Below are 24,423 nucleotides of genomic sequence, written 5' to 3'. Positions count from 1 at the left end.
TTCAGAGTAGCTCCAGACTTACTCTGCCTGTGCGATCAGTTCAGTGCTTGTCGTTCCTGGTTGACGTCACAAACACACCCAGCGTTCGCCCAGGCACTCCCACCGTTTCCCCGGCCACTCCTGCGTTTTTTCCGGAAACGGTAGCGTTTTCAGCCACACGCCCCTGAAACGCCGTGTTTCCGCCCAGTAACACCCATTTCCTGTCAATCACATTACGATCGCCGGAGCGAAGAAAAAGCCGTGAGTAAAATTACTTTCTTCATAGTAAAGTTACTTGGCGCAGTCGCAGTGCGAACATTGCGCATGCGTACTAAGCGGATTTTCACTGCGATGCGATGAAAAATACAGAGCGAACAACTCGGAATGAGGGCCATAATGCTTCCTTTTGTTTGTAATATTTTCTTACTGTTGTGATAAATAAATCAGACTTGCTTCCTATTGCCCTATATTCATTTACACAAAAAAATACTGTAGAATTATACTACAATTGACCAGAATTTATATACTACTTTTGTTATGTATTCAGTTTGTTTTATTGTTTTTATAGAATTTTTGTGTCACTATGGTATTGGCACCAGGTTTTTCTGTATAAAAAGAGCTCCTTTTATTTATTTGCACCGTGCAAATGTAGTGTTTACATGTCCCAGTACTGCAAAGGAGAATGGACGTTTGTGCATGACACCACTCTGTGTTAGGAAGACCACTGGCTTAGCTTTTTCTATATAATTACAGTTCACTAAAACAAATGGCTAGCAATGCAATTGTTCTCTAGCAGTAACAAGTCTTTGTCTATTCACCTTTCTAAATGTCATAGCCCCATTACTATTTGTCTTCCTCAGTGTGAAAAATGTCTGCCTTGCGGACACCTCCGGATTCTTCCCACCTCATTTGACATCAGAACGGCAGCTAAAGCATAGCTGATGATGAGAGATATAAAACTAATATTACAATTTTCCACAGTTTGACAGCAATCAAGAAAAGACTAATGGAAGCTTCCTGTGACTAAATCATTTTGAATCTAGGGTATGCTATCTAATTCTCATTAGACGGAAGCAGGAGAAAAAAACAGTTAAACTAATCTCATTAACTGATGCGGGTAACCAGAGCAATGTCGTCAGACAGATGAATCTATCAAAATGCTTATCCACTGATGCTATCATTATGAAGGATGTGAGTTATATGTGAGACCTGCATAAACTGGGTGGCTTACAGTTCCTTCAGGTACAACTGATGATACAGTAAAGCTATTCCATATGCACTGCTTAGAAGCAGAGTGACAACCACTATTATGGCAGTAGCTGCACCTCACTTATGATTTTCCGTTAATGGTATGTTAGGTGTTGACCTTATAGTCCTTCATCTTGCTAATTTACAAGATGTATTAAAGCTTTCCAGTTGATTCTCAAGAATAATTTTTAAATTCAGACATAGGGGGAGATTCAAATGTTTGAAAAGTCAGTTGGGAGTCTGTTTTTTCCAATCTAATAGACAGCAAAAAACAGACACCCAACTGACTTTTCAAACATTTGAATCTCCCCCATAGAGTAATGTGTTATTCCTGAGTTTTCTGTAGTGTATGCACCCTGTTCACATATGCATATAGTAAGAGTGTGTGAAGCTTTATGTGGGAGTTCCAGTGCTCCACAATTCAGTGAGTTGTTCATAATTACCTGTTTAGCTTGAGAATAAAATATCCTGTGAGTAGTTTTTGTAAGAGGTTGAGGTAGATGATATAATGTCTGCTCTAGTGGTACTGATAACGTGAGACTGGAACATTGTAATTGAAAATAATGTGTCAGCCATAATAGATCACCCAAGTGTGTTGCAGATGGAGTTAGAGAAACAAAGGTTAACTGTATTGCAGGAGGCAAAAAAAGGTGAGGTCCGGGGCAGTAACAGTCCCATAATGAGTGCGTGCTAGCTTTTATGCAATGTGAGCATTAAATGATTGCAGGTGAAGTGGTGTTTGAAGTTAGGCACATGTTTCTCTTGTAGAAAAGATGCTTAAATGTAGAAGGTTGAGGTTGTTTGCATAGGCAAACACAGGGGGGTTTCCAGTTGCCTGGAAACCACCTCCTTCCTTTCAGGCCGGCCAGCGGCCACTACATGCAGTATTAATGGCAGAATGGAGCTTCTGCACATGCCCAGCAGCAGCAGATTTTCCTACCAAGTCTGCTGTGTGTGTGTCTATGGATCTGACTGCTCAGTCATTGCACCAGAAAGAGAATCTGGTAAGTAGCTTACCATTGTCATTGGGCCTGTGTTGCTTGAAGAACTGTATTACATAAACTGCACTTTGTTTGGAGTATACAGTAGTGTAATACCCCCATAGTTGTTGTATTTAGAGATAAAGGGGACCCCTGAGTTTTTTTTTCTCTCACTTCAGTGATGCTGCCCTGATACAGCCCTATAGTAATAACAGGGCTGAACTTTAATTGACCCTCTCAGCTCTGACAGGGAGAGTTTGGCGCCACTGCCCGGGAAACTGGGCCCACACTGATTGGCCCCCTGGGTTGTAGGGCAGAGTGGCCTGTGGGTGGGCTGCTGCTGGGGCCCTGGGAGCCAGTGAGCAAGGAGGAGTGGGGTGGTCCTGGGGAGCTGAGCCCTATAAAAGAGGACCACACTGCAAGAAGAGAAGATCTCCAGAAGGTGGGAATTGTACTGTACCTAGGGAGTGCAGTGCAGCTATGTAGTGGGGACCTGCATCCTGAGGAATGAAGACGGAGGCAGGTCGGCACCAGAAGATGCCACCTGCAGTGGAGGGGCGGAAAGGAGTGCCTGGAGGTCTGCTGGAGGAAATGCTCACCTGCAGCTGAAGAGGAGGATTATCCGTGGAGTCCAAGGATCCAGGAGTGCCCTATCGGAGAGCCGTGCTTGTGGACACAGAGGACTGGAGCCGGTGACCGGATCAAGAGCAAGGATCTGCATCCCGGAGAAAGGACCTGTACCCAGGACTCCTGTGTGAAGCGGGGCTGCCTGTGCAGAGAAGTATGGGGAGACTGCAGTGGAACAGTGGTAGCGCTGCAAAGGCGGAGAGACAGCCAGAAGACCAGGAGTCCAGGATCGATGCCAGCCAGCCCGGCCCCAGAAGAAACACAGTGAACAGCTGAGGACGAGTGAAAAGGCATCATGGAGGACAGCCCCGGCAGAACTACCCCACTCAGAGGCCCTGCGCCCAGGACCCCCGTCTCAGAACAAAGAGTACTGGGCTGGAGAAAAGACCCACGCCGGAGAAGAATGTCCAACAGTGGCTGAAGAGGGAAGGAAGAACCCTGACCGGAGCCTAGAGGAGCAGGGCTGGCCGGATGGAGCGGGCTCCTGGAGATCTTGCCAGCTGGACAAGGGGTGCATTCATGGTGCAGTGCTTAGCATCCCGGATGGTGCCAAAGATGGGTACGGTTCGGAGGTGGCAGAAGAGCCACAGCTTGGGGTGAGATAACTTTGCAACCCTTCCGCTGCCTGACTCTGCCCCTGAATACCTTCTGCTGCAAAACTCTGCATTAGCCACAAAGGGGGTAGACTCCCCACCTTCCCCTGCCCTGAGTTCATTTATAATCTAATAAGGGGGTGGGCTCCCCTTCGTCCCCTCAGCCCAGTATTTGGGGACAAATTAAGGGGGTAGACTCCCCTGTCTGGGCACAAGTAAAAAGGGGTAGGGTCCGCTCACTTAGCACCCCACACATTTGTAAAGAGGGTAGGCTCCCCTTATCCCAGGTGGCCAGCATTCTAGTAGAGTGGGGTAGGCTCCCCGCTTCTCAGTGCCCCGTCACAATATCATAGGGGGTAGACTCCCCTCCATCGCTGTCGCCCCACAGTGTAGGATCCCCTGGTAAAGTCCCGTCTTAGGGAGAAAAAGGGGAGTTTGGCTATAGAACCCTTCCCCAGGGACCAGTTTTATGTTAATGTGTAATGCAAATGTATTGTGTTCAATGCTAACGTGGTTATTCTAATTTAAAAGAAATGCTGAAAAAGTTACTCCAGGAGATGTGCTCCTAAGTGTGTTAATGGAATTTAGCTTGCCTTTTGCTGATGTGTTACAGTATGTCAGAGGGATTTGAAAGTGTTGATAGGTAACGCAGTGGTTGTGTATAGACGTGAATAGATTGAAATAGAATTAATCTGTGTGATACTCTACTGCTACAGCTGGTATTAGTGACTGAGTTATATAAAGCCGAAACCAGCCTGCTTTGTTGATTCACCTGCTTGCTACCTGCTTCATATCTCACTTGTGTGCTACTTCACTGCTACAGCAGGTATAGTGACTGAGTTTATATGAAGCTGAAACCAGCCTGCTTCGTTGATTCACCTGTTTGCTGTTTCAAATCTCACTTGTGTGCTACCCCACTGAGACAGCTGGTATAGTGACTGTGTTATTAAATTCAAAACCAGCCTGCTTGTTTATTCATCTGTCCGCTATCTACCTTAAAGCTCACCTGTGTGCTAATTTACTACTACAGCTGGTATAGACACTGAGATATTAGGCCAAGACCAGCTTACTCTGTTTATGCACCTGTTCACCTGTTTGGTACCTGCTTCAAAGCTGACCTGTGTGATATCCTACTGCGACAGCTGGTATAGTGACTGTATTAGAAAGTCAAGACCAGCCTGCTTGTTTATTCACCTGTCTGCTACCTGCTTCAGAGCTCACCTGTGTGCTAATTTACTACTACAGCTGGTATAGAGACTGAGATATTAGGCCAAGACCAGCTTGCTCTGTTTATGCACCTATTTGCTATCTGCTTCAAAGCTCACCTGTGTGATATTCCACTGCAACAACTCGTATAGTGACTGTGGGCCTAATTCATATCTGCACACTGGGCTGCTAATTTTGTTGTCCTGCAATTAGATAATCGCCGCCTACAGGGGGAGTGTAAATTTGCCGTACAAGTGTGCGATCACATGTGTAGCTGAGCTGCAAAAATTCACTTTGTGCAGTCTTTGCGTAACCCAGAACTTACTCCTCCAGTGCGATGAGAACAGACTGATCGGGGCTGGTGCTGATGTCGGACACCCTCCCTGAAAACGCTTGGGAACGCCTGTGGTTTTCCAGACACTCCCTGTAAACGATCAGTTGCCACCCACAAACGGCCTCCTTCTGTTAATCACTTTGCGAATGCCCGTGTGAACTGATTTTTTGCACCCGTCGCTGACCAGCAATGCCCGTTGTTGTTGTCCAATGCGCCTGTGCATTGCGGTGCATACGCATGCACAGTTTGGACCTGATCGCCCACTGTGTTAAAACACACAGCAGCGATCAGATCTGAATTACCTGTGTTATTAAAGCCAGATTTAGCCTGCTTGTTTATTCTGTCTGCTACCTGCTTCAGAGCTCACCTGTGTGATAATTTACTACTGCAGCTGGTAAAGAGACTGAGATATTAGGCCAAGACCAGCTTACTCATGGTTGCCTGTTTGCTACCTGCTTCAAAACTCACCTGGGTAATATTCTACTGCTACAGCTGGTAATGTGTCTGAGTTAGTAAACTAAAACCAGCCTGCTTTCATGTAATTGTTTCACTTCTCTGCTTTTAAATGAAAAAAGTTCAAGGGATGAAACTGTTTGTGTAAACTGTTGCATATGGGGGGTCATTCCGAGTTGTTCGCTCGCAAGCTGCTTTTAGCAGCATTGCACACGCTAAGCCGCCACCTACTGGGAGTGAATCTTAGCATCTTAAAATTGCGAACGAAAGATTCGCAATATTGCGATAAGACATCTCTGTGCAGTTTCTGAGTAGCTCGAGACTTACTCTGCCAGTGCGATCAGTTCAGTGCTTGTCGTTCCTGGTTTGACGTCACAAACACACCCAGCGTTCGCCCAGACACTCCTCCGTTTCTCCAGCCACTCCCGCGTTTTTCCCAGAAACGGTAGCGTTTTTTCCCACACGCCCCTAAAACGGCCTGTTTCCGCCCAGAAACACCCACTTCCTGTCAATCACATTACGATCACCAGAACGATGAAAAAACCGTGAGTAATATTCCCAACTGCATAGCAAATTTACTTGGCGCAGTCGCAGTGCGAACATTGCGCATGCGCATTAAGCGGAAAATCGCTGCGATGCGAAGAAATTTACAGAGCGAACAACTCGGAATGACCCCCATGGTTCACATGTATCCTTGCAATTGTTACTCTTTATATTGTTCAGTTTTGTAATAATAAAATGGAGTTGGATCCAGCATTTTGTGTGGTCATTGTGTCTGAGGGGTAAAGCAGGTCTGCCTCTCTGATCTTAACCGAACCTGGTTTATTTTAGTACCCCACACTTAGTTTTAAGTTCCAGCATCGGAATTGTGGGTGTTACAGTAGCTTGTTACATGCTAATTATGCATCATTCATATTTGGAACCCCTCCTCCAGAAATCATGCATTCGCCCCTGGATTGAGAGAGAGGTCATTGGTGGAGGTAAGGTTATTACAGGCAGTCAGGCTGATTCTGATTCATATGCATCTCTTTTCATGGATACAAATAGTGAGTTTTAGCATACAGGACATGCGCAGAAGTGAATATGCAGATTCTTAAGTATCCCTGGCAATTTTGATTTGGACTGATTTTGTCCAGATCTCTCTTTGCATGAAATTGGCATTACTGGGAAGCAACTGGGTGGCATCCCATGCAATCACGCACCAGAGATCTGTATTAGGAGCGTTGTGGACATGTAGCTACAGTATAGTCCTGTGCAGCGGCAGCTCCTACCTGGATGCCAGTCACAGTGAAGTCAGTGCAGTCTCATGGACTGCATCTGGCTCACTGACACGGTGCTCAGGTGGCGGATTTTAATGGGAAGGCAGCCCATAGATAAAATCCGCCACTGGTTCTGTGTGATTCAGAGAAGGGAAGCATATTTATGACAGATCTCTCACCTATCATGGGTCTGGTGCAAGTGCCACTACTAATTCGGATGTGGATGGAAAAACAGTGGGCGGAGCAGCTTCCTGCTTAAAGCCAAATTAATTCTTCCATTAGCCCTACAGAACTCCCAGTAGCATAAGGCAATAACTCTGGCGGCCGTAGTATCCCACAAAAACAACCACTTTGCAGATGACTCAGAATCAGCCCCAGGTAGATATATAAAGCCCTGGAGAGTGATAAAGTAAAGAAGCAATCTGCTGTCATTTATTTAGTACAGTCTTTGAATTGACAGAAGCTAATTGATTGCTTTGGGCAACTTCTCCACTTTATCTCTCTTCAAGATTCGATATATCTCCAGCGAATGGTTTTTTAAGCTATCATAAGAGAGTCCTGTATTATGAAAAAAAGCTACAGAACCTGTACTCACCTAAACTGCAGATCTTGAGGGCAGGTGTCACCCTGGTATACTAAGTAGCTGGAATGGACTAGTCTGATGATACAAGTTCCTGTTTCCAAAAAAAAAAGTTGCCAGTACTCAATTGAGTAACATGAGAATAGAGCATTGGATACAGGCATAGCGTGAATTCAATAAAGCATTTTAAAGCGTTTTAAAAAGTGAAGGGAAGCAAGTGACATGTTTGAGATTTGTTGGATGTCTGTTGTGTGCTAAATCACAATGAAGTGTATGAGAGATGTGGGATTTGGAGATATATATTACCATCAACTAGAAGTATTGAGAAGTAAAAAATAAGATTTTACTCACCGGTAAATCTATTTCTCGTAGTCCGTAGTAGATGCTGGGACTCCGTAAGGACCATGGGGAATAGCGGCTCCGCAGGAGACTGGGCACAACTAAAAGAAAGCTTTTGGTCTAACTGGTGTGCACTGGCTCCTCCCCCTATGACCCTCCTCCAGACCTCAGTTAGGATACTGTGCCCGGAAGAGCTGACACAATAAGGAAGGATTTTGAATCCCGGGTAAGACTCATACCAGCCACACCAATCACACCGTATAACTCGTGATACAATACCCAGTTAACAGTATGAACAATAACTGAGCCTCTCAACAGATGGCTCAACAATAACCCTTTAGTTAAACAATAACTATATACAAGTATTGCAGACAATCCGCACTTGGGATGGGCGCCCAGCAGCCACTACGGACTACGAGAAATAGATTTACCGGTGAGTAAAATCTTATTTTCTCTGACGTCCTAAGTGGATGCTGGGACTCCGTAAGGACCATGGGGATTATACCAAAGCTCCCAAATGGGCGGGAGAGTGCGGATGACTCTGCAGCACCGAATGGGCAAACTCTAGGTCCTCCACAGCCAGGGTGTCAAACTTGTAGAATTTAGCAAATGTGTTTGACCCCGACCAAGTAGCTGCTGGGCAAAGTTGTAAAGCCGAGACCCCTCGGGCAGCCGCCCAAGAAGAGCCCACCTTCCTCGTGGAATGGGCTTTCACTGATTTAGGATGCGGCAGTCCAGCCGCAGAATGTGCAAGCTGAATCGTACTACAGATCCAGCGAGCAATAGTCTGCTTTGAAGCAGGTGCACCCAACTTGTTGGGCGCATGCAGGATAAATAGCGAATCAGTCTTTCTGACTCCAGCTGTCCTGGAAACATAAATTTTCAGGGCCCTGACTACGTCCAACAACTTGGAAGCCTCCAAGTCTTTAGTAGCCGCAGGCACCACGATAGGTTGGTTCAAATGAAAGGCTGATACCACCTTAGGGAGAAACTGGGGACGAGTCCTCAATTCTGCCCTATCCATATGAAAAATCAGATAAGGGCTTTTACATGACAAAGCCGCCAATTCTGATACACGCCTGGCCGAAGCCAAGGCCAACAACATGACTACTTTCCACGTGAGATATTTCAATTCCACGGTTTTAAGTGGCTCAAACCAATGTGACTTTAGGAAATCCAACACCACGTTGAGATCCCAAGGTGCCACTGGAGGCACAAAAGGGGGCTGAATATGCAGCACTCCCTTAACAAATGTCTGAACTTCAGGCAGTGAAGCCAGTTCTCTCTGGAAGAAAATCGATAGAGCCGAAATCTGGACCTTAATGGAACCCAATTTTAGGCCCATAGTCACCCCTGACTGTAGGAAGTGCAGGAAACGGCCCAGCTGAAATTCCTCCGTTGGGGCTTTCCTGGCCTCACACCAAGCAACATATTTTCGCCAAATGCGGTGATAATGGTTCGCGGTCACTTTTTTCCTAGCTTTAATCAGCGTAGGAATGACTTCCTCCGGAATGCCCTTTTCCTTCAGGATCCGGCGTTCAACCGCCATGCCGTCAAACGCAGCCGCGGTAAGTCTTGGAACAGACAGGGCCCCTGCTGCAGCAGGTCCTGTCTGAGTGGCAGAGGCCATGGGTCCTCTGAGATCATTTCTTGAAGTTCCGGGTACCAAGCTCTTCTTGGCCAATCCGGAACAATGAGTATAGTTCTTACTCCTCTTCTCCTTATTATCCTCAGTACCTTTGGTATGAGAGGAAGAGGAGGGAACACATAAACCGACCGGTACACCCACGGTGTCACTAGAGCGTCCACAGCTATCGCCTGAGGGTCTCTTGACCTGGCGCAATATCTTTCTAGCTTTTTGTTTAGGCGGGACGCCATCATGTCCACCTGTGGCCTTTCCCAACGGTTTACAATCAGTTGGAAGACTTCTGGATGAAGTCCCCACTCTCCCGGGTGGAGGTCGTGCCTGCTGAGGAAGTCTGCTTCCCAGTTGTCCACTCCCGGAATGAACACTGCTGACAGTGCTAACACGTGATTTTCCGCCCATCGGAGAATCCTTGTGGCTTCTGCCATCGCCGTCCTGCTTCTTGTGCCGCCCTGTCGGTTTACATGGGCGACTGCCGTGATGTTGTCTAACTGGATCAGTACCAGCTGGTTTTGAAGCAGGGGTTTTGCCTGACTTAGGGCATTGAAAATGGCACTCAGTTCCATAATATTTATGTGTAGGGAAGTCTCCTGACTTGACCATAGTCCTTGGAAGTTTCTTCCCTGTGTGACTGCCCCCCAGCCTCGAAGGCTGGCATCCGTGGTCACCAGACCCAGTCCTGTATGCCGAATCTGCGGCCCTCTTGAAGAGGAGCACTTTGCAGCCACCACAGCAGAGACACCCTGGTCCTTGGAGACAGGGTTATCAGCCGATGCATCTGAAGATGCGATCCGGACCACTTGTCCAACAGGTCCCACTGAAAGGTTCTTGCATGGAACCTGCCGAATGGAATTGCTTCGTAGGAAGCTACCATTTTTCCCAGGACTCGCGTGCAGTGATGCACCGACACCCGTTTTGGTTTTAGGAGGCCTCTGACTAGAGATGACAGCTCCTTGGCCTTCTCCTCCGGGAGAAACACTTTTTTCTGTTCTGTGTCCAGAACCATCCCCAGGAACAGTAGACGTGTCGTAGGGACCAGCTGTGACTTTGGAATATTTAGAATCCAGCCGTGCTGTTGTAGCACCTCCCGAGATAGTGCTACCCCGACCAACAACTGCTCCCTGGACCTCGCCTTTATCAGGAGATCGTCCAAGTACGGGATAATTAAAACTCCCTTTTTTCGAAGGAGTATCATCATTTCGGCCATTACCTTGGTAAATACCCTCGGAGCCGTGGATAGACCAAACGGCAACGTCTGGAATTGGTAATGACAATCCTGTACCACAAATCTGAGGTACTCCTGGTGAGGATGGTAAATAGGGACATGCAGGTAAGCATCCTTGATGTCCAATGATACCATGTAATCCCCCTCGTCCAGGCTTGCAATAACCGCCCTGAGCGATTCCATCTTGAACTTGAATTTTTTTATATATGTGTTCAAGGATTTCAAATTTAAAATGGGTCTCAACGAACCGTCCGATTTCGGTACCACAAACATTGTGGAATAGTAACCCCGTCCTTGTTGAAGTAGGGGCACCTTGACTATCACCTGCTGGGAATACAGCTTGTGAATTGCCTCTAGCACTGCCTCCCTGCCTGAGGGAGTTGTTGGCAAGGCAGATTTGAGGAAACGGCGGGGGGGAGACGTCTCGAATTCCAGCTTGTACCCCTGAGATACTACTTGAAGGATCCAGGGATCCACCCGTGAGCGAGCCCACTGATTGCTGAAGTTTTTGAGACGGGCCCCCACCGTACCTGGCTCCGCCTGTGGAGCCCCAGCGTCATGCGGTGGACTTGGAGGAAGCGGGGGAGGACTTTTGCTCCTGGGAACTGGCTGTATGCTGCAGCTTTTTCCCTCTACCTCTGCCTCGGCAGAAAGGACGCGCCTTTAACCCGCTTGCCCTTATGGGGCCGAAAGGACTGTACCTGATAATACAGTGCTTTCTTTGGCTGTGAGAGAACATGGGGTAAAAATTCTGACTTCCCAGCTGTTGCTGTGGAAACGAGGTCCGAGAGACCATCCCCGAACAATTCCTCACCCTTATAAGGCAAAACTTCCATGTGCCTTTTAGAATCTGCATCACCTGTCCACTGCCGAGTCCATAACCCTCTCCTGGCAGAAATGGACATTGCACTTATTTTAGATGCCAGCCGGCAAATATCCCTCTGTGCATCTCTCATGTATAAGACTGCGTCTTTAATATGCTCTACGGTTAGCAATATAGTGTCCCTGTCTAGGGTATCAATATTTTCCGACAGGGAATCTGACCACGCAGCTGCAGCACTGCACATCCATGCTGAAGCAATAGCTTCAGCAGGCTCCTTTAGGGCGGCCGTATCCGGAGACGGTAGTGCCACCTTCTTTGACAAGTGTGTGATCGCTTTATCCACCCTAGTGGATGTTTCCCAACGTGACCTATCCTCTGGCGGGAAAGGGTACGTCATTAGTAACCTTTTAGAAATTACCAGTTTCTTATCGGGGGAAGCCCACGCTTCTTCACACACTTCATTTAATTCCTCAGATGGAGGAAAAACTACTGGTAGTTTTTTCTCTCCAAACATAATACCCTTTTTTGTGGTACCTGGGGTAACATCAGAAATGTGCAACACATTTTTCATAGCCTCAATCATGTAACGTGTGGCCCTATTGGAAGTTACATTAGTCTCATCGTCGTCGACACTGGAGTCAGTATCCGTGTCGACATCTGTGTCTGCCATCTGAGGTAGCGGGCGTTTTAGAGCACCTGATGGCTTTTGAGACGCCTGGGCAGGCACAGGCTGAGAAGCCGGCTGTCCCATATTTGGTATGTCGTCAAACCTTTTATGTATGGAGTTGACACTTTCACGTAATTCCTTCCACATAACCATCCACTCAGGTGTCGGCCCCGCAGGGGATGACATCACATTTATAGGCATCTGCTCCGCCTCCACATAAGCCTCCTCATCAAACATGTCGACACAGCCGTACCGACACACCGCACACACACAGGGAATGCTCTGACAGAGGACAGGACCCCACAAAGCCCTTTGGGGAGACAGAGAGAGAGTATGCCAGCACACACCAGAGCGCTATATAACACAGGGATTAACACAATGGGGTATATGCAATTGCGGTCGAATTCGCGGCAATTATCGCCGTTTTTTAATTTGACCAAATTCGCCAGGTGAATCCCGGCAGGTGCCTGCCGGGATTCACCATATTCAATGAAAAACGGATTCGCCAGAATCGCGGGCGAAAATCGGCCGATTTGGCGGATTTTGCCGCGATTTTAAAAAACGGGAAAAAAACGTGAAAAACCCGGAAAAAAAATGGCGTGGGGTCCCCCCTCCAAAGCATAACCAGCCTCGGGCTCTTTGAGCTGGTCCTGGTTCTAAAAATGCAGGGGAAAAATTGGCCAGGGATCCCCCGTATTTTTAAAACCAGCACCGGGCTCTGCGCCTGATGCTGGTGCCAAAAATACGGGGGACAAAAAGAGTAGGGGTCCCCCGTATTTTTAACACCAGCATCGGGCTCCACTAGCTGGACAGATAATGCCACAGCCGGGGGTCACTTTTATGCCGTGCCCTACGGCCGTGGCATCAAATATCCAACTAGTCACCCCTGGCCGGGGTACCCTGGGGGAGTGGGGACCCCTTCAATCAAGGGGTCCCCCCCCCCAGCCACCCAAGGGCCAGGGGTGAAGCCCGAGGCTGTCCCCCCCCATCCAATGGGCTGCGGATGGGGGGGCTGATAGCCTTTGTGATAATAAAAAGATATTGTTTTTTCCATTAGTACTACAAGTCCCAGCAAGCCTCCCCCGCAAGCTGGTACTTGGAGAACCACAAGTACCAGCATGCGGGAGAAAAACGGGCCCGCTGGTACCTGTAGTACTACTGGAAAAAAAATACCCAAATAAAAACAGGACACAGACACCGTGACTTGTACAACTTTATTACATACTGCCGACACACACATACTTACCTATGTTGACACGCCGACTGCCACGGTCGCCGACGATCCGAGGGTACCTGTGAAAAAATTATACTCACCTTCCAGCGTCCAGAGGTACATCCACGTCCAGAGGTAAATCCACGTTCTTGGCAAAAAAACAAACCGAACACCGATCCATACCGGACTAGAAAGGGGTCCAATGTTTTCACATCAGACCCCTTTCTCCCGAATGCCGGGACATCACGTGACTCCTGTCACTGACGTCCCTTCAGCCAATCAGGAAGCGCTACTTCCGTGGCGCTCACCTGATTGGCTGTCCGCTGTCTGTACTGTGACAGCGCATCGCAAAGCCGCTCCATTACTTTCAATGGTGGGAACTTTGCGGGTAGCGGTGGGGTCACCCGCCGGTCAGCCGCTGACCGGCGGGTGACCTCACCGCTAGCCGCTAAGTTCCCACCATTGAATATAATGGAGGGAGCTGTGCGATGCGCTGTCACAGTGCAGACAGCGCTCAGCCAATCAGGTGAGCGCAACGAAGTTGCGCTTCCTGATTGGCTTAGAGACCTGTCAGTGACAGCTGTCACTGACAGGTCTCATTCGTGGAAAGGTGTCCCATGTGTCAGCATGGGACCCCTTTCAGTCCGTTTTTGGTGCGGGTATTTGCGTTTTCTTATTTTGCCAAGTCCGTGGATTTATCTCTGGACCATGGTTGAGGTGAGTATTTTGAACTTTTCTTTACAGGTATCCGTGGATTCTACATGGAGAAGAGGACCGATGTCGGCGTGTGAACATAGGTAAGTATGTGTGTGTCGACGTATGAAATAAAGTTTTACTGTCGACGGTGTGTGTGTCCTGTTTTTATTTGGGTATTTTTTTCCCAGTAGTACTACAGGTACCAGCGGGCCCGTTTTTCTCCCGCATGCTGGTACTTGTGGTTCTCCAAGTACCAGCTTGCGGGGGAGGCTTACTGGGACTTGTAGTACTATTGGAAAAAACAATATCTTTTTATTATCACAAAGGCTATCAGCCCCCCCATCCGCAGCCCATTGGATGGGGGGGGACAGCCTCGGGCTTCACCCCTGGCCCTTGGATGGCTGGGGGGGGGGGACCCCTTGATTGAAGGGGTCCCCACTCCCCCAGGGTACCCCGGCCAGGGGTGACTAGTTGGATATTTGATGCCACGGCCGCAGGGCACGGCATAAAAGTGACCCCCGGCTGTGGCATTATCTGTCCAGCTAGTGGAGCCCGATGCTGGTGTTAAAAATACGGGGGACCCCTACTCTTTTTGTCCCCCGTATTTTTGGCACCAGCACCAGGCGCAGAGCCCGGTGCTGGTTTTAAAAATACGGGGGATCCCCTGTCAATTTTTTCCCCGCATTTTTAGAACCAGGACCAGCTCAATGAGCCCGAGGCTGGTTATGCTTTGGAGGGGGGACCCCACGCCATTTTTTTTTATGATTTTACCCTTCCAGCATAAAAAAAATAATAATAATATTTTAAAAAATATATAAATAATATTTGTGCCTCCCAAAAAAAAAAAAAAAAGTACCTAATCCCTTCTAATATAAATAGATCTGCTATTCCCCAAAAAAAAAACACCAAAAAAAACATGTTTAAAATTTTTTTATTTGTTTTCACCCTCCAAAGTGTGGCGGATTGAAAATGACGAATTTGCTGTCTAAAAGCACTGCTGTCGAATTTCCAAACTTGAATTGAATATGCTTTGGTCGAATTGCAGCACTTGTATCATTGCAGAAAAGTCGAATTTGCAAAAATTCGAATTTCAAAAAGTCGAATTTTGAAAGTCCGTTTTTTGGTCGGAAAGCACTGGATTGCATAGGGGAATTTTTTTTTTTGGTCGAAAATGACCCGAAATTCGACAATTTCGGGAATTCGACCACAATTGCATATACCCCTATAACTGAGTGATTTTCCCATATAGCTGCTTATATATATACTACTGCGCCTAAATTTAGTGCCCCTCCCCCCTCTCTTTTTTACCCTTTTGTAGCTTGAAACTGCAGGGGAGAGCCAGGGAGCGATTCTTCCAGCGGAGCTGTGAGGGAAAAATGGCGCCAGTGTGCTGAGGGAGATGGCCCCGCCCCTTTTTCGGCGGACTTTCTCACGCTTTTTTATGGATTCTGGCAGGGGTATTTTTCACATATATAGCCTCTGGGACTTTATATTGTGATTTTTTGCCAGCCAAGGTATTAATATTGCTGCTCAGGGCGCCCCCCCCCCCCCCCCCAGCGCCCTGCACCCATTAGTGACCGGAGTGTGAGGTGTGCATGAGGAGCAATGGCGCACAGCTGCAGTGCTGTGCGCTACCTTGTTGAAGACCGAAGTCTTCTGCCGACGATTTTCCGGACCATCTTCATGCTTCTGGCTCTGTAAGGGGGACGGCGGCGCGGCTCCGGGACCGGACGATCGAGGCCGGGTCCTGTGTTCGATCCCTCTGGAGCTAATGGTGTCCAGTAGCCTAAGAAGCCCAAGCTAGCTGCAAGCAGGTAGGTTCGCTTCTTCTCCCCTTAGTCCCTCGTAGCAGTGAGTCTGTTGCCAGCAGATCTCACTGAAAATAAAAAACCTAAAATATACTTTCTTATCTAGGAGCTCAGGAGAGCCCCTAGTGTGCATCCAGCTCAGCCGGGCACAAGATTCTAACTGAGGTCTGGAGGAGGGTCATAGGGGGAGGAGCCAGTGCACACCAGTTAGACCAAAAGCTTTCTTTTAGTTGTGCCCAGTCTCCTGCGGAGCCGCTATTCCCCATGGTCCTTACGGAGTCCCAGCATCCACTTAGGACGTCAGAGAAAAGGTAAAGTAAGTGTAAGATCTGAAAGGTCTTATTTTGTTGTTTCTGTTTAGGAGCCAATATAAGAAAGAAGATCATACTGTATGTTTTAATAGATGAAACAACAATTACCAGTGCAGATGAGAAACGCTCAGCTCCATAGTGATAGATCATAGAGGCACACTGCACCTAGAAGCTCAGTCTTGGGATCCCATCTGGAACTATTAACAATAATATAAAAAATAAATAAAAAAAAATAATTTTAGTACAGATGTATGAAAAAAGTGCTTTATTTGAATAATAAAGCAATTTAATATTGGTACTGCAGCTGCTATTGCCATCCTAAAATACCGCCATCGATAATCAACATAGGCTGCTGAGATTGATAGACATGCAGAATCCCCAAATTTTCTCTATAGCACACATTAGAGAGATCTCTGTATTGTATAGTAATCACAGTAAATATATTTGCATCACATACATATTTCATGAATTCTCTTTGCATTGTCTAATGGTAACTGTAATCTCTCTTTAATCTACGGAGATGAATATGAAAGTATCTGTATTGTACATAGGCTATAATGATTAGCTCTGCAGAGGCCACTAGAATGTTTTTTGTATTGTATATTGTTTACTAGGATGCTATCTGTATTGTATATCAGTTGTTGAAATGCTCCATGTATTGTATAGACGTTATTAGAATGTTGTCTGTGTTGTACTAAGTATACTAGAATGCTCTCTGTAATACAGAGTCTGTATTGTATTAAGATCACTGTAATGCTTTCTGTGTTGTAGATCAGTTACTTAAATAGTACTCTATGCAATGAATATTAGTCAGATGAGACTAATTTTTTTCTCTAATACGCAAAAATATCAATTTCTCATATATTTCACTAGTTATAAAGAACCAAGACTTTTTTGACAAACAAATTCAGCAAAGGTTTCGTGATGCCTATTTTTCCATTGTGCTTGTTTGACCTCATACCCAGGTCAAAAGTTGCCAAGACTCCCTCGGTAGGCTATATACTGTATTATAATTTGCCACATAGGTACACGTGCTTCTGTTGTGTTTGGCATATGCAGAAATTCTAAAGATGGGTACACACTTAGCGATAAAGTAAACAATGTTGCTCACTTAACCCTTTCTGAGTGACATTGTTTACTATATTGCCCAGTGTGTATGCAGCTGATGACGAGCGTTGCGCGGCACCACGGGTCATTAACAACCCTCGGTCTTGGTCGTGCATGCAGCTCAATTTGGACTCATCGTCCAAAGCTGCATGCTCCAGCTGGCCGCGGCATGATATCACTGTGCAATGTCATTAGTGATATTGCACAGTATCTGTGCCCACCGTCGGGTGGGAAAACACTAGGTGATGTCGCCCACTAAACACATCGCCTAGTGTGTACCCAACTTAACAGAGAAACCAAAATATTTATATTGATAGATACTTTTGGTCAGGCTCAGATAAACAGCAGTAAGCAGTAAACATAAACATAGGAAAAAGCATTGCCGTTACTGCATCCAGTGGCGGATTTAGGGGGGGGGGCACCAAGGCACGTGCCCCCCCTGTCATTTTTTTTTTTACTGTGCAGTCAAATAATGTCCGCACACCCGCCCGAATCAATGATCAGGCTGCTGGATGTCAGTCACAGTCAGCCGCTGTAATTCTTCCCCTGTCAGCTGCTCCACCTTCCTGCATGTTTGGAGGTGGAGCTTCCAGATTCAAACCCACCGCAGCGCCGCTGCCGCTAAGGGACAGCTCACCGCCAGCCCACCCACACACAGCGCAGCGCACTGCCGCCGGGGGTCTGGGACAGCACGCCACCGCCGCTGAGGGACAGCGGAACGCCAGCCCACCCACACACAGCGCACTGTCGCCGGGGGTTCGGGACAGCGCACCGCCAGCCCCTGGAATTACAGTACACCGCCATCCGCCGCTGAGGGTCCCAGCCAGGGCAGACACCAAAAGTAGATGTAAAAAAACAAGATCTTTCCCCAGCGCACAGTACAGGGTATACCATAAGAAAAAATAAACCAAATTGGTTTCAATTCCTTAAATTTCTTTTTTATTCGATAATTCAAGAGAGGTTTAATATTCAGTTAAAAATACATATCAATGAAAAAGGTGACTGCCTATTACCGGTAAACATACATATAACAATCACAAACACAGGAAAAACATATAGATGGGGATTTTTTAAAATAAATATTCACTATACCCCACGATGGTATAGTGGTCTCCAGTGCAAAAAATGAAATGCAACCAATTCTCATAGGTTGGATGCGCTGCTCTGCGGCTTACTCCTTCTATGTTAATAGGTAATGACCACAGAATTCCTCTTAAAGTCACAGTCCTTCTTTAAGGGGGGGGGGGGGGGGGGGGGCACACTCCCAGTTATACAACTGCACTTGTAGAGGTAGATGATTTTTCCAAACAGATTGTGCACATCCCTACAGGTATTCTGTGGTCATTACCTATTAACATAGAAGGAGTAAGCCGCAGAGCAGCGCATCCAACCTATGAGAATTGGTTGCATTTCATTTTTTGCACTGGAGACCAGTGGGGTATAGTGAATATTTATTTTTAAAAATCCCCATCTATATGTTTTTTCTGTGTTTGTGATTGTTATATGTATGTTTACTGGTAATAGGCAGTCACCTTTTTCATTGATATGTATTTTTAACTGAATATTAAACCTCTCTTGAATTATCGAATAAAAAAGAAATTTAAGGAATTGAAACAAATTTGGTTTATTTTTCCTTATGGTATACCCTGTACTGTGCGCTGGGGAAAGATCTTGTTTTTTTGTGTTCATAAGTTAGTGGAGCTAGGTAGTAGCCCCACTCCTTGCAGCAGCACTTTACAGTTTAACCTATTTTCTCTCTTTAGCGCAGTGCCAAAACTGTTTTTTTTGTGTGCAAAAGTAGATGTACGCTGCGCAGGTGCTGCGGACTGGACGCCCAGGCCAAGAAGAATCCTGGCCCTGCATTCTGCACTGGTTGTGAGTGTGTGTCTGGCAGGTACGTGCAGTCAGGGGAGGCAGTGCCACCCCTGCCATTTATGAGCCATTAATGATTAAAATAATATAAAGAAAATACTTATGACACATTTTCTGTGTCATACGTAATCTCTTTATATTATACTATGCATTTTAAAACTTTTAATCACTATTAGCAGTGGGGGGGGGGGGGGCGGCAGCGGCAGGACCTGGCGGGACCCGGCGCTACAGTAGAGCCACAACTACAGGAGCGCGGCGTGTGGGCAGCGGCGGTGGGACCCGTTGTTAGAGCTGCCTACAGCAGTGGCAGCTCCAGAGATAACGGGAGCACCAGAGCTAGGGTCAGCACGCTGACCACCCAGGCGAGGGGGCGGAGGTGGGGGGGGGGGCAGTTGTGGGGTGGGAAGGGTCTGGCCAGCTCACCCCCAGATCACTTGGACTGCAGTTCTCCCCCAGATGATCTGGGGGTGAGCTGCAGTCCAAGTGATCTGGGGGTGAGCTGCAGTCCAAGTGATCTGGGGGTGAGCTGCAGTCCAAGTGATCTGGGCAACATCACTTGGACTGCAGCTCACCCTCAGATCACTTGGACTGCAGGGACAGGGAAAAATAAAAAAAATAAATGTAAACAAAAAGATATATTTGTATCACAGCTGCCCGCCGCTCACTGCCGCAAGCTGCACCGCCACTGAAAGCTGACCAGCGCAGACAACAACTGGCGGTGGTCAGAGGGGCATCAACGCCGCAGCAACAAAGGACAGCTTAGTACTGCCGCATTCCCCGCAGATCATGGGCTCATCTGCCACCGACAACCACAGTCCCTTCCGCACCTCCGCTGCACATATCAGGTAATGTTCCCCTGCTTCCCTATGTCCCTGCTGTCACTCTCTCAGTACCTGCTGTCACTCTCTCAGTCCCTGCTGTCACTCTCTCCCTGTCCCTGAATTGTGGGTTATACCGTATGCTATAATGTGAATTTCGGGTCATACCGTGTGCTGTAATGTGAATTTCAGGTCATACCATGTGCTGTAATGTGAATTTTGGCTTATACCGTGTGCTGTAATGTAATGTGAATTTCGGCTCATACTGTGTGGTAAAATATGAATTTCAGCTCAAATGGTGTGCTGTAATGTGAATTTCGGCTCATACCATGTGCTGTAATGTGAATTTTGGTTCATACCGTGTGGTAAAATATGAATTTCGGCTCATACCGTGTGCTGTATTGTGAATTTCGGCTCATACCGTGTGGTATCAGGTGAAAGGGGCGCCAGTACTAGATAGTATAAGGGGTCCTACTACACTGAAGGACACACCCCTGTTTGAGTGGCCACACACCCTTTTCCGGAGGTGCGCGCATAATTGCAACCTTCACTTCTCCATACCCCCACTTAAAAATTTCCACTTCGACCACTGTGTGTATATATATATATATATATATATATATAAAAAACCTCAGTGCCTCCCCAGCCAGGGACCTCACCGCACGTCACTGGTGTCTGGTGAGTGTCGCTGTGTTTTACTGGGTGACTACATAAGCTCTTTCTCGGGTTCACTGAATGAAACCCGTATTTATCTTTGTGGGCAGAAGTATAACCGAACCTCAAAATAACGTAGCTAGCAATAGGCCCTGATTTTGTCGCAATTGATACAGTTTAGTGTTTATTGCAAATTATGTAATCTGGGTAGAGGACCTTGCTGTGTATAATCCATAATTAGTCAGGAGCACACATTAGAGAATGATGAGCATTTGTTGGGTGGTATTCTACAGTTGCATGGCTACTTTTGGGACTCTTGTTTACTGCCTGCCCAGACCTTGGTTTTGGATATGTGACACTGTTTTGAGACCCTGATTTATTGCATTATTGCCTGCGTGTTCCTGACCTCTGCTTTGGACTTGACACTCCTTATGTTTTTTGATTTACGCTACCTCTGTGTAAAGGGCCCCACACACTACTGTGACATGTCCCTCGCGATCACCCCGGCAGACTCCTGGTAGGGGAAGGAAGGGGGGGGTGCAGGATCGGCCAAAATACATCGCATGCTGTCCTTTTGCATACGATGTATCTTGGGCGATCCTGGCCGATCCCAGCCACGCCTGTGGGGTCGGACCAGATTGAATGTGCAGCACATTCAATCTGGAGGATCCGATCTGATGCTCACGGGAACGCGCATCAGATCGGATTGGAAACGCCTCCAAAATGCCCGATTTCATCCGATATATTGGGCCGAATGCCCGAAATCGGTTGAAATCGGGTTCCCATTGTCCTAGTGTATGGGGCCCTTTAGACTTTGCTGTACACATGGATAGTGACTGTGTCTTTGCTGTTACCCGTCACACAATTGGACACACCCACTGAAACTTGGTCACACCTACTCCACTTCTAACTCCACCCCTCCTTGATAGCCCAACCCCTTATGGTGCCCCCCCTGTAATTTTTTTCTGGATCCGCCACTGACTGCATCCCAATTAAATACTGAAAGAGAATGTTGTTATGTATAGTGCTATGGGTGCCCTTAGCAAGGAGCTCAGAGAAGCTGATGATGCAAAAAGGATCACGTTGGCTCTTGTCTATTTGCAAGTTAGTGGCTAATTACAAATAACCCTGCCATCTCCACTTGGAATAAAGAGGAAAAGGTGAGATGTAGCACAAACAATAACTAGTATAACAAACCATGTTCAAATGACACCATAACATTTTGCATACTTGCAAAATGTTAAAATTATTTCCATGTACTGTACAATTTGCTTTTTAGCAGGTTATTCAAAATGCTTCTGCCATGAATCTATGAGTATTAGACAGATTTGGTGCAATCAGTCAGGATTGACTCCACTCATTTCTGGTGGGTGGAGACACTGTACAAGTTTTAGTAAATGGTCAATAACCGCACACAAAATATGCCATCTTCACTAACAGGAAATCTGGTTCATTTCACTTTACTGTGATGCTGGGTTATTGCAAAGCTAGTTGGGCTGTCTGCACATTGCAAGGAGGTGGGAGGCAACAGGCACATCATGTTTGCCTTGCAGGCTGGATCGTATTCTTAGCACACCTGGCATTTTTAGCGCCCAGACTCAGAAGTACTGGAGTATAGTATAACTTTTGATAGAAAAGAATGAGACACAATAGTATTAAATATTTGTAAGACTAGTAATACTGATGCAACAGGAGTATGAGTTAATGTATGTCTTTTGGTAACCAAATATGAGGCACAGCTGTACCAGAACTGGAATAATTTTGTACCAGACATGAGGCACCAGAGTACAATAGACTGGTATGACTGGTGGTAGTAAGTCATGTGGTACAGGGGTGTCAGAGACTGTTAAAGGTGGTAGTGAGGCACATGAGTACAAGAGAACTGTATGACTGGTAGTAGCCAGACAATAGGGAGAGACTGAAATATGTAACTAGGTACCAGACAAGAGGCACAGGGGTAACAGAGTCTGAAATGACTGGATACCAGACACAAAGCAAATACAGTACACTAATTTCTAGGAAAACACAGTAACAATCTTCAAAGCAGGCGGAGACAAGCATCTGGTACCTGATAGGTACTTATTTCAGGTTTATATAAACTATTAACAGTTTTTGCTTCCAGAGTTTTATTGGTTGAATCTGGAACTGGCCTTGAGGGAGCTGTAAAAAGAAAGCATGAGTAAACTGTCTATATATTGCTTCTCCAGGGGTTGCTAATAGTGACCAACGGGATGCCTATTTAAATCTCATTTTTAGGTCTAGTTTGGTTGGCTACATTTTATTTTTCTATTTGAGAAACAATCTTCTTGGTGGAGTCTGATAATATATTAGTAACCAATGTCACAATGCACTGGAATGTGTGGGGATTTGTTCATTTAGTCCTGGTATTCCCAGAGGTGTGGAGTATAACAGGATACAGTTAATTGTCAGGGACACAAAAAAAAAAAATGTTTGGACTCTGCTGAAGATATTTTTAGTTCAATTGCGACTTTTGTAAATTTGGAAAAGAGGCACAGGAGAGGATTAGGGAGTTTATCTTTAGTAGCAGCAGCTATTTATAAAGTGCACTCATACCTGTATTCCACATCACTTTACAGAGAATTCTATACTTAACCATTCCCATCATCCCCTACTACAGTGAAGCTTACAATCTATATTCCATTCCCTACCATATGTACAAACACATATACAGTACACTAGGGTTATTTTTTCTTTATTTTTGTGTGTCCGAATATTATTGTAACTGGGGTACCATTTTACCTGATTTAATTTCTCTTCTTTGAGGTGACAAGCAGTTATTATGATTGTTTTTCAGTTTCTGATTCTGTTAAAGTAGAGAAATTTGCAGATGACACAGAGGTTGTTGGCCTGATAAGTGAAAATGATGAGGTATCCTACAGATATGAAATTTTACATTTACTAGAATGGAGTAAAGAAAATTGTTTGATTTTAAATACATCTAAAACAAAGGAAATGGTAATTGATTTTAGACGAGGCAGTAATAGACCATTACTTACTGTATTTTTAGATGGTAAGCCAATTGAGGAGGTGGCTTCATTTAAATTCTTGGGCAGGTATTTTGCTAATGACCTAACTTGATCCTTAAACTGCACTTTTTTTGATTAAGAAGGCCAAGCAGCACCTCTTCTTTTTAAGAAGACTTAAGGCTATCTGTCTGAGTATGACTACTTTAGTTAGGTTTTATCGAAGTATTATAGAGAGTGTTCTGACTTATGGGATCATAGTGTGGTTTGGGAATTGTACAGTAGCTGAGTGAATTACCCTAGAACATGTGGTTAGAACTACTAGTAGGATTATTGGGGTGTCTTTGCCCTGTATGAAGGATTTTTATGTAAAAAGAGTGTTAAAAAATGCCAGATGCATATTAGCTGATGCTAGTCATCCAAATTATTTGGTCTTTGAAAGACTGCCATCCCAAAAATGTTTTAGGAGTGTACACACACAAAGCACATGTTAAATAGCTTTTTTCCAACAGCTGTTCGGTTGCTAAACGAACAAAAGGATTAGGGCTAACTTCTTTTTAATCAAATATGTTTATGGTTTGTTCCATTGTACACAGTGTCTATACAGAAATGTAATTGACATTTCATTGCTGTTGTCACAACTGAGGGCTGGTGTTGACCAGGAGTAGCCTCAGTTGTAAGGGCTGGTGTGTATGTAAACCTGGGCAGCAGTATAGGACTTCTAGACATGCAGATAGATTTGTTCCACCAATGCCCGAAGGTGTGACCATGACAACAAGGAAAAAATTAATGTATATTTATTCAGCACAGTTCAGATGGTACACGGCAGTAGCAGTAGTAGAATATGAGGAATGAAATAAACAGTACACAGTTCCACTGGATGCAGCAATAAAGGAAATGTCCTTAGGTGTGGTATCCACAGCAAGACTAGCTTGAGGGGTTAGGAGATTAGGAGATGGAGAGTCCGTTCACCAGCACCTATATGCTGAAATAAAAAGATGG

At 46.0% G+C, this 24,423-nt stretch overlaps 1 long non-coding RNA gene across 1 annotated transcript; it reads right to left on the bottom strand.

The window, feature by feature from the left end:
- Window positions 1-169: 169 nt before the first annotated feature.
- Window positions 170-16,181, bottom strand: LOC135051123 (uncharacterized). Its single transcript, XR_010242051.1, has 3 exons — window positions 16,095-16,181; window positions 7,275-7,353; window positions 170-917 (listed from the first exon to the last, which is right to left on the bottom strand). It is a non-coding gene; the product is annotated as an uncharacterized LOC135051123 (long non-coding RNA).
- Between the last annotated feature and the right edge of the window lie 8,242 nt (window positions 16,182-24,423).

This window comes from Pseudophryne corroboree, chromosome 2 (assembly GCF_028390025.1).
Source record: "Pseudophryne corroboree isolate aPseCor3 chromosome 2, aPseCor3.hap2, whole genome shotgun sequence".
Taxonomy (NCBI): domain Eukaryota; kingdom Metazoa; phylum Chordata; class Amphibia; order Anura; family Myobatrachidae; genus Pseudophryne; species Pseudophryne corroboree.
The sequence above is the reverse complement of the archived record's forward strand: the minus strand, read 5'-3'. Positions and strand labels throughout refer to the sequence as shown.